This window comes from Pavona decussata, unplaced genomic scaffold (genome assembly GCF_977016875.1).
Source record: "Pavona decussata unplaced genomic scaffold, jaPavDecu1.1 SCAFFOLD_144, whole genome shotgun sequence".
Lineage (NCBI taxonomy): Eukaryota > Metazoa > Cnidaria > Anthozoa > Scleractinia > Agariciidae > Pavona > Pavona decussata.
In genome coordinates, this window is record NW_028145557.1 from 659799 (window position 1) to 670000 (window position 10202).

A 10202-nucleotide genomic window follows, 5' to 3' on the forward strand; every position below is an offset into this window, starting at 1 on the left:
ATCGTTTTTCTTCTCTCTTTCAGGGGAAATCAACGAAAACATTCAGCAAACTACTCAAAATGCTATCTCCTGTGCTTGATCTCTGCACTTTGAAGATATATTTGCGTTATCTAATACAGACTGACCTGGTGTTTAAGCTGAATTGAAATTGACGTCGCAAAAAGATTAGGGAACGGAATTTTTCCCCCGAATTTACCAGCTTTTCTTGACCTCTTTTTCTCGTATGAAGACAAAAGAATAAGTTTGCCACCAAATTTGAGTTGATTGTTTGCCGAACAAAACTGACGACTAAATTCAAATTTCTGAGGCGATTTATTTTCTCTTGATTTCAAGTCATCCAATCAGATATCCAACGAATTGAAACATTGGTACCCGAATTTATATATGTTTCAGTAGGCATTTACCTGTTCAACGCTTGTCGCTTTGCGGTTGTTATGAGAACGTTCTAACTGAGCGGTGAAAATTATCTTGACAAATATAACTAAAATTGAACAATTTGTCAAATCATGATGATGCTAAAATTACCATAAATATGTTTTACCGTAGAAATTACTCCTTTTGGAAGGTGTTAAATCTAAAACTTTTTACTACTAATCAACTGCCAGGCAGGCAATATATGTGCCATATAAGTTTCCATCAAAAAACGTCTACAAACTCAAAAATAGAAATGTGTTATCACGGTACAATCCGAATTCAGTAGAACACAGCTGTTAACGTGTTAAGTAATGACAGTCTCGTTGTTTTATTATTTTTTTTTTGTTACATTCAGTTTCTGTTTCCACTTGAATTGAGTGATGAAGTTCGTAATGAAATTCATCTTAAGAGCGGTTGTCTGTAACTTTCGAGAATCCGGCGACAGAAGCGAAAATTCGAATTTTTTTTTATTTGCCCCTAAAGACCCTTTTGGTGAACTATTTTCAAAAATAATATTCAAAAGTTCCAGCGAATTTTTATTTTGGCAAAAATTGGGAAAGTTCGAATCGGCCAAAACGCGACCGATGGCCCGATTGAAATTATGCAAATTATTACATTTTTAAAACTCTCGTTCAAGACAAGGTAGCGTTTCCTCGGGTTGACACTTTCACAATCGTTTTTACATCCCTTGTGCTTGCTTCTAAACTATATTTTATCTCCACCTGAACATTCTTTCATTTAAAGTTACCCACGTAAAGAATACAATGTTTGCTGTTCCTTAGATAGAGTGATTTTTGCCATATTTCAGATGACCATATCATCAAGGGTATACAAATATACTGGTAATGAAATCACTTTTTTGAACGGGCAATTGTTCTTATTTATCATGTTAAAATATTTAGTTTGGCCCATGAAAAGCGAGCGCGCTAGGTCGAGATGTGTGGAATGCACTTTGACACAATTCGCCATTTCAGTACTTCATGTTCCTCCTGTTACTTTGCACTTATCAATACACTTCACGGAAGCTTTTAGATAAAAGCCAAGGTCTCTGTGTTCATTTCATGCTTTTATACACGTAAATAACTAGCTTCAAACTTGAGTGCTCCCCATATTAGCATTAGGTTATCAAATGATTCCCTTCAGGTAAAATTTTCGAGTTTATATTGAGCCGTTCAAGCGAGATGAAAGAGCCGTTCGCAGGGAAATAACTTGAAATCAGTGAAATTAATACCCTGTCTCTCATATCATGCTACACTTCCAAACTACCGTTATTATTAATCTAGAAAGTGTAAATGCTCCAGAGCCATTATATTATAAAAATTGTAAATCGCTAACTGTGGGGACAAATACTCAATGTAATTATGGGGACTGCTTATAAAGTTCTTCGTTGTGGGGACTCGAAAATGTTCAGTCCACGATGTACTTATGAAAACTTACAAGGAAATCAAACTGATGGGACTGATGGAATACTTTTTTTTAGGATAAGCGAGGGTAGGCTAACCTTTCACACACACACACACACACACACACACACACATACATACTCACCTTTGGCAACTTGTGAGGTCTGTGTTTCCATACACCTCTTATGAGGACCCCCCTTTCTATTGGAGGTATCAAAAAAAAATACGGATGTTTGGTAGCTTATTTGCCCATCTCTTTAAACACTTGATTAGACTTAAGGAAATTTCAATTTTTTTTGTGGGGTCTTTGTTATGAGGACCTGCCCATTACTCAGCTTTGAATACTTATGGGTACTACTTGCCATACAATTCTTATGGGGACATACTCACCTAACTTGTGAGGTCTGTGTTTCCATAGTGATACCCTACTTGCGAGGACCACCTCTTCTGATGCGGAAGAAGAAGAAGCAGAAGAAGGCTGTTTGGTTGCTTGTTTGTTATAAGTCAAGACATTTGCTTCCTGGGGTTTCATTAACTCCCCTCTGACTACTTAACGGGAATTTTAATTCTTGCTAAACTTATGGGGACATGATAGTACACGACTACTTATGGGGACTACTTGCCGAACTTATGGGGACATGATACTTACACAACTACTTATGGGGACTACTTGCCGAACTTATGGGGACATGATACTTACACAACTACTTATGGGGACTACTTGCCAAACTTATGGGGACATGATACTTACACAACTACTTATGGGGACTACTTGCCAAACTTATGGGGACATGATACTTACACAACTACTTATGGATACTACTTGCCAAACTTATAAGAGGACGTGCCAATAAACAACTACTTCTACTAATGGGATTATTTGCCATAGCTGAGCTATTGATTTTCTTCATTGAAGGGCACATGTTTGCATGGAAACCAACCTATATTGTCTCTTTGTGTCTGTTTGAAAGGCCAATAAGGTTGAAGATGATACCAAGGTTCTGATATTATACAATTGTATGATTTTTCACTCTATTTCAGCCACATCCCATCTCATAATCACAAGAAATCTGATTATCTGAACAAAATAACAAAAAATGCTACATTTAGTTTGCATTGGAAACATCGACACTTGATTTTGAACACATGAGGAGCACAATAATAGAGACCTTTAGATTCTAGTACAAGTACGAGTACGACTACGAGATTTGACTTCAAGATTGTAGCGAAGTACTGAGAACAGATATATCACAGAAAGTTTCATTTCACTCTTTACGAACGACGAACTTGACGCAGTTGGTTTAAATGATGATAGTTAAGCCCTTTCGTGTTCCCAAAAAGACGAGATCACCTACGTTTCGAGAACTCGTTTTCGCCACTACGAGATTCTTACAAAAACTCGTAGTAAAATGACGACAGCTATCACGTTTTCCCGCCAAAATGACACTGGTTCACGCGCGCGCGCTCTTTGTTTATTGGAGAAACTCGCAGTCGTCCTCGTACTCGTACTAGAATCTAAAGGTCTCTAATAATAGACTGCTGGGTCAAAGGGGGGAGGAAGATGCATTACAAATATAGGGACCATGGAATAAACTAATATTGGAAAGAGTGATATACTTACTGACAATAATAATAATGATGATGATGATGATGATGATGATGATGATGATGATGATGATGATGATGATGATGATCATAATTACCTATCACTGGATGAGGCTGAGTATGACCCGAAGAATTATAAAGATTGAGGAGTTTTCCAGTACAAATCCTTCTAATCTTACTTTTGAGATATATGGATAAAAATTTACGGGTAATTAACCTACTTTAAATATGCTCTCTCAGTTCCTAAGACCTTGTAACAAAACTTTCCAAAGGAGAACTGTTTTTGATCAGAAAGTTGATCATGTGACCAGCTACTGCAAAAGGCCTATTAGTGACAATTTATACTTTCTTATAGCTGCCTTAGCACATTCCTTCACTTCAAATCGACTGTCCGCCCAGCCCTAGCTTCGCGAGGTTTTGAGAGTCACGTATTTGTAGTATATTTTAAACTTTAAAAAGATTAGGTTTTAAGATTCTTGGAAAAAGGAAAACTGTAATACATTTTGTTGAAACACCAATTTGTTTATGAGAGAACTTCTAAAGACTTTATTTCTGAACAAAAAAAGCAATGAGATAGGATCCCCTTTCCTACAGTGTGCGCGGCCGGTGAGACCAGTTCCTAGACACTGTCTTCCTTTGAGACCATCATAGGTAATCCAATGTGGATCATCAGAGGCGCGCAGCCTGTCATGGGAGAATTTTGGGGGGCTTTGGTAGAATCTAGTATGGCGGCCAAGCTCTTTCTGGAAAATCCTCCTTCTGATCAAATGAGCCAGTTTTTCGAAGAAAAAAGCGAGGAGTACATGTCTTGTACAGAAAACGGCACGGAGTTGAGGGATATTTCATGCTTTTTTGCTGAGTTCGAAGCAGCAGTAGGAGTCATCGAAGAGAAATACAACGTTTAGTGGTCGAAATCCAGACTTGCAAAAGTTGATTCCCATCCAAGGAATGGTCAAAAAGGACAATGAAAAAGCTTCACGAAAAGGTAATTAGAAGACTGCGCTCAAAACCAACTTTAGCGACACCATGGAGAGGAGATTTCACTATGAACATTTCCTGAGAAGTTTTTGATTTGACTTACCATAAAACTGTTAAGTCCAACATTATTAAACAACTTTGGCCATCAGTCAAGAGAGAAAACCAGCCTGTACTGACATTGGAATCACGGACAGGAAAAAGGCAGTATTTTGTTTTTAACAAAATGAATCAAGGTGGTATTCTTATTAGCCGTAATCACCTCTTAAAGAAGTGTTTGGGAAACAGTGCTGGCGGTTTTCATGCAGTTGAGAGATGTGAAGTGGTTGTTTGCAGGGAAAAACCTATGAGATTTAAATATCATCACAGCACAGAAGTTTTGTCTTTCATTTTGGTAATTGGAATTCGGCGTTCCACAACACTTATTAATGGGTACAATACAAGCAATTATGACTTGCTACCAAAATCAGCATGGAACATTTGCTTTATAGCCTGTGAACAGGCTCCCAAGTGGGGTATAGGGTGAAAAGAAAAATCGACGAGCCGGGCGGGGGGAGCACGGTATGGGGCGAGGAAGAGCTCGATTTTCATCTTCGCCATAGACCCCACTTGGGAGCCTGTTCACAGGTTATTGCTTTAGAATCCAGGTATTATTTCTTAGTGCTGAGGAACATCCCTGCAGTTCCAATATCCATAATGAAATGGTGAAGTAACTGAAGAACTGAAAGTGGCACTATCTTAAACCATACAACTTCTTTTTATGTTTTGCAGAGTTCAATAACCTGATCGTCACCCTTTTTTCAGGGAACTGTATTAAAAAAAACATAACATATCAATGCCTGGGGATGGTCTTGTTACTTATCTCATGACAGAGGCAGCTATTCCTTGACCTCCATCTCTTTCCCCTTCCCATTGGGTTTCATTGCAGATTTTGCATTTTCAAAGTTAGGTTTTCTCAGAGTAGGTCATGTTTAGTTTACAGGGTGCCATAACACCCTGGGGCCAACTCACCACTAAAAGCTGAAAGATTCGAGGTTGTGGTAACAGAATTCAGCCCAATGAGATTTAAATATCTTAAGAACTGAAAAATCTGTCTGTGAGTTTTCATTACAGCTACTGGAATTGACTGAAATTGACTGAAATTGTACTGTTTCATTCAATGGGGGATCAAATTGCAACAATACGCTGTCTCAGTACACTCACTCTTGATTATTACAGTTTTTTCATGGTCATACTGTTGAGCTTTTGATGTGCAGGAGTATATGTAGGAAGAAGTTGTCTGTCATTGTGGTTCCAGTTGCTATTACAATTTAATTAATTGTGAATGTTCCACTGCAGGAGACTAACATTATTGTCTAATATAAATACATTGTATGAACAGACTTTATGTTCCAACATCCATAACATATGTTCTCCTGTTAAGAAAAGTTTATTTACAGTGGACGACTCTACACTTAGACAACAGAAGATCCATAACCAGGATTAACAGTAAAAAAAAGTGAATGTTCTCTGGTGAAAACATTTGTACAAAAAAACTAAGCTTTGAACAACTTGTAACTTTTCTGCCCCATTGTCCAATGGGCCCAAATTGTTAAATTCTGGTTTAAAAAAATTCAAAAATGTAAGTTTAGAGAAAAATTTAGTCATGTTGCCCACTCCAATATTAAAGGGGTAGGATACATGAGCATTCATGACACCTGCATGTTGTAGTTTAAATCTGTCATGATCAGATTTTTGTATTTCCAATTATATGCTGGGAGGTTTCAATTTCAGAGATGCAATTATGACCAGGCTGATTACCGAAGTTTGTGCCGTGTTGCGTAAAACTATGGGCACTCCCTTCTAATATCACAGCAAGCTGGCAAAATGCACTGCTTCCATTGTTTTTAAAACCACACCCATTTTAAATTCTTGTGCAAAAAATACAAAATGTATGTTTAGAGAAAAAAGTCTTGTTGCCAACTACAACATTAAGGGGAAAGGGTACGTGAGCAGTCATGACACCTGCACGTTGTAGTTAAATCTGTCATGATCAGATTTTTGTATTTCCAATTTTATGCTGGGAGGTTTCAATTTCAGAAATGCAATTATGACCAGGCTGATTATTGAAGTTTGTGCCGTGTTGCGTAAAACTATGGGCACTCCCTTCCAACATCACAGCAAGCTGGCAAAATGAACCACTTCCATACCCATTTTTAACTCGTAAATGCGAGCATGCACAATGAACGAGTGATAGCAATGGTGGGTTTTTCACTAGGTTGGTTAGCTGATTCGGCTGTTGACTTTCAAGCATGCGCAGTGAAAGTGCGGTGTCTTGAATTCAATCAGTGAAGTGTCGGCATGAACTTTGAATAAAAAAAGAAGTGAAAATTTGTTTCACAGCGCATCAAAATAATCTTATTCAATCTGTAGATAAAAATTTGACAATTATTTTAGTGCAAGAATGGAGATTTTTCATTTAATATGAGCAAAGTTATAAGTTTTCCCGTTTTTCCACAAAGTGCGGTGTCTTAAATTGAATGAGTGAAGTGTCTGCATGAACTTTGAATAAAAAACACCCGAAAATTTGTTCCAAGGTGCATCAGAATAACCTTATACAGTATGTAGGGAATAAGTTTAGAATTATTTTTATAGTACACATATGGTTATTTCTCGTTACATGATCAGGCAAAGATATGACTTCTTTTAGCTTTCAAGGTAGTGTATGTAGCCATCTTAATTTCAATTAAAATACTGATGCGTCATCTGCATTCACGAGTTGGCTCACAGGAGACTTTGATTTAAAGATAAATTATTTCAAATGTTGTTAACACTTCGATAATCTGATCAATTTACATGATTTTGAGGACACCACAGTGGTTTTCTATGGATATTTTAAAACCAAAACCAGTCTTTGACATGTTTATTAAACCTGCTGTTACAATTACACTGTAATGGTATGTCTAGAGTTAAACAACTGGAAATGTTTAATAGTTGGTGTTGTGGAATACCAAATTGGCATAAGCTTCAGCAGAACAAAATTACACCGATTGCTAATCATGTAGCAACTTCATTTTGAAACGCGAACGAGAAGCAACTGTAATACATGTAGCTTGTTTAGCAGACAGAGATACACAGAAGGTTTTGTTTTCTGGATTTGTCCTACCACCAAGCAGCAATTCTTAGTGATTTTTGTCAAGCAGCTGCAATACCGATTTGATAAATTTTGGAAGCTGCAAATGCAAATTTTCTGTAAAATCATATACCGGCCGCCTTGAATGAACTTCTACATGGTTCATAAAGAGAGAGCTGACGCTTCGGTGAAAGCTACCAATTGTAACCTTAAGTATCATTATTGGCTAATGCTTGTTTTCTGAAGGCTGCACTGGTCGCTTAGGAGAAAAGGGCCAGTTGGTTATTCAAAAAAGTGGTGCCATCACTTAGGGTAGATGTCACTTAAAGGATCTTTTTAACACAGGGCTTATAATATGTCACAGATTTCACAATGATGGTCACTTTTAGGAGTGATCACAAACAGTGCTTTGTGTAGTTCTGTATTGGCAGAGTCATGTTGCTCACATACATAATAATTTTTAGGTCAACTTACTCTAAGAGCTCTGAACTCCACAGTCTTGATATGGAATCACATCCTCAACATGAATACTGTTATTTGGATCCTTGGAACAAACTTTCTTTTTGGCAAGCAGTTGAGGCTCTAAAAAGAGATAGAGAATCACACCGGAGATTAACTTACTCTATAAATCCCCCTACTGGGTGGGGAATTGCAGAAAAACAACTCATGCTTATATGCATCTCATGAATAAACAAGAAAATAACACTAGAGCATATCTTGTTATGTTCTTTTTACATGTAAGCACAGAATCAATTTTCCACAATCCCACACCTTCTTCTCTTAGGGACTTGACCAATTACAAAAGAAGAAAAAAGAAACCTTACTAGAGACCCAATACATTTTTAATAACGATTAGGCTTACAAGCTAGGTGACATAACTTATTCAACACATTCCACCATTAGCCATTAACAATGTAAGTAACCAAACCACTGCCATAACTTACACTCTTTATTCTTCAAACCTTATTAACATTATAATAACTTCCACTTGGCATCACTTGGCATGCATTTAAAAACCATCCCACAGGAATTCTTCATATATTGACAACTTACAGTGTAGGTCCAGTAGTTAGAAGTAACATTGTCTAATTCCAGACATGTAAAATCAGCTAGATCAAGAGGATTGTCACCTCCAAACAACTTATTAAATATTTTTTTATTATATTATATAACTACTGCTGGGAGACTGGGGGTAAAATAAAACTGTGCTCTGCATGCATGTCTAATTCGGAGACTCAGGACCCCATACCTAAGAAAAACATTTTAGATGTGCTGATGTGCTCATTTCCCTACCATGTGATGTCACAAAAACCAGAGACATAATTGAAACTTTTAAATGGTGGATATATGATATTAAAACTGGCATGCACATTTTTAAAAGTGCACTTGAATTCTAATTTAAGCATGCCTTTATAATCCATACCTATTGAGCACGCACCTTTTCCAGGGATGGAACAGCTTAGAAGAGCAGGATAAGTGGAACTTGCAGAATAATAATTTATCTCAGACTGAGAACCTTCACTTTCATACCCACACTGGCACTATCAGAAACAAGATCCTATCAAAAACCAATTAAAACAAACATTGTCAACATACATGGCACTGTAAAGATGGTGGGTTTGATGGTTGGGCTTGATAGAGTTTCTGCCTCTCTCATTCAGTATTTCTCTTGAACATTTCGCCTTCAGTCAGCTTCAAAAGGCTAGGCACAAGATTTTAAAGAGATCTACATGTATACAGTATTTGATACATATTACAATGCATCAACAATCTCGGGGACAATCTGGCTTTTTAATACCAATTCACTAAAAGCACTTAAATCTGAAAATGTTACAAAATGACAGTACACACTGCCCTTACCAGATCATTAAAAAAGCCATGCACTTTCCTTTCCTTGAATTTGACTCCTAAACGTTGTTTCTGAAGAAAGATATGGTAATTAATATCAGTGTAATTCCTTTTTGTTTCATGTCATTTGATGTTTGTTTGTTTGTTTGTTTGTTTGATGTCGTTTGTTTCATTTAATGTCGCACCTGAGGATTGCTGAGAACAACACAGTCAAGGTCTTTTTCCATATCAAATCAACCGTGATCATTTGGATTGTTTTCTTTTATTTAATCCCTTCAAAGTTAGAGGTTTTTTTTTGAGGTTCTACCACAGTACGTACCATCAAATGCTGCTCTTTGCAACTGGATTCCAGGGATTTTAACCTGAAATATGCATACTGGCAGCTGCATGCGATGCATTTGGCGTAGTTACTAAAACAAGGAATGACCTAAAATGATCTAAAATAAGTCCAAAATATCTTAAAATGATCTGAATGAAATAAAACCAAGATAAAATGAATAAAATTACAGGATTACAGAACTGAGTGCTTACCATTAACTAAAGGCTGATATCAGGAAGCTGCTGTGAACTGCCGGAAAGACCGAAGAAGACTTGAAAAGTGCCGATGGTTGCACGTAAGCAGATTTGATGACAAAGTCGTGTAAACAAACCGCACTAGAGTGAATCTTTATTTTTTTTGGTCGGTCTGAAAGACCCAAAAATATCGGCACTGACCAATTTTTTCGGGTTCGTTTTCCGGTCGCACATTAAAAGCCACACGACAAGGCTAAATTCTTGTGTAAACAATGATAAAACGCTTTTGTAAACAATGTAAAGGCATATCTGTGCAGCAATTTCCTTAATGC

At 37.1% G+C, this 10202-nt stretch overlaps 1 long non-coding RNA gene across 3 annotated transcripts in view; it reads right to left on the reverse strand.

Moving 5' to 3' along the window:
* Positions 1-1142: 1142 nt before the first annotated feature.
* The window catches only part of LOC146466421 (uncharacterized), a 13879-nt gene continuing 4819 nt past the window's right edge, over positions 1143-10202 (reverse strand). Inside the window, exons 2-6 of one of the 3 annotated variants that reach the window (XR_014868021.1) lie at positions 9370-9429; positions 8948-9067; positions 7984-8091; positions 2208-2264; positions 1143-2018 (exon numbers count right to left, since the gene is read on the reverse strand). This is a non-coding gene — a long non-coding RNA (uncharacterized LOC146466421). Of the gene's footprint in view, positions 2019-2207; positions 2265-7983; positions 8092-8932; positions 9333-9369; positions 9430-10202 lie in introns of those variants that run through there. The other 2 variants (XR_014868022.1, XR_014868020.1) reach the window with 2 other exon arrangements.